Here is a 1,098-nt window from a genome sequence, read left to right on the forward strand (position 1 = left end):
TTGGCTTTAGGCTAGGCTATTTGTGTTAACAACAGGTACAGTTTTCTTGCTGAGCAGTGAGCACACAAGGGAGTGCCCAAAACTCTCCAGTGGCGCATTTAGCGCATAAGCTCAGTTCAGTTGGCTGCGATCTGCGAAATACAACATAATAGGCTATAATAGAAATAATAGCCATGCAAGATCCTATTTACAGTTTGAGAATCATACTAAAACATAATGGGATTGCCTGGCTAGTTCAACGACAATTTATTTTCTTAATTATTAAACTGTTTTATCGGCGGCATGTTTCACATGGTAGAAATGGACCAAATGGTCAATGGTTAACCTAAACATGAAACGATTTATATAGGGTAGTGTAGTCTTCAATTTTAGTTTCCCATCAAAGTTGTTGAACTCCCTTGGTCTTCAGAACAACATTTTATTTAAATACACGCTAAGGTGAAGTAGGCCTAATGCAAACAGTAGCCTATCCTGATTGTATTGATCGTCATAGTCAATTGAAGTGTTCAAAGAAATACCGTTTTAGATTTGTCGCCATCTGGTGGGTGAAAAGGAAATGGCCAATATAAAGCAAGCTAACCTGCACAGTGCACTGTAAGGCGCTGCTACATAAATCACCCACCTAATTGGGCAAAATCGTTTTCATATTTAATAACTGCATGATTTTAATTAAATAAATATCACCGACTCATCCCTTTTGTAGACCTCATTAGTAGCTGAAAGAGAGTTGGAAAATGGACCTGTATGAGTAAAACATAAGGGACAGTTTCACCAGATGGACTGCACGTCTGCACGTCTGCACCCCTTTTGATATCAGCCCAGCTGGGTGTATTTTCTGGTCAAAGAGGTGCATATAGAACTACATCATGTTTTCTTTGTGTGATCCACTGAGCTTCCTTTATGCCAATAGACAGATGATGAATGCCTGTTTGTTCTGCTGTGCTCCAAATAAACAAAATGATCCTGTGCAGATGGGGACTGCTGCTTTCTTTCAAATGCAAACAAGCTTCCTCATCACACGCACAAATGCACATGCATATACAATTTTGCCTTCAGTTGTACCTGAGAGGAACCTCTGTGATTACATCAATTTCCTAA

This window comes from Protomyctophum parallelum (assembly GCF_964188405.1).
Source record: "Protomyctophum parallelum genome assembly, chromosome: 3".
NCBI classification, from domain to species: domain Eukaryota; kingdom Metazoa; phylum Chordata; class Actinopteri; order Myctophiformes; family Myctophidae; genus Protomyctophum; species Protomyctophum parallelum.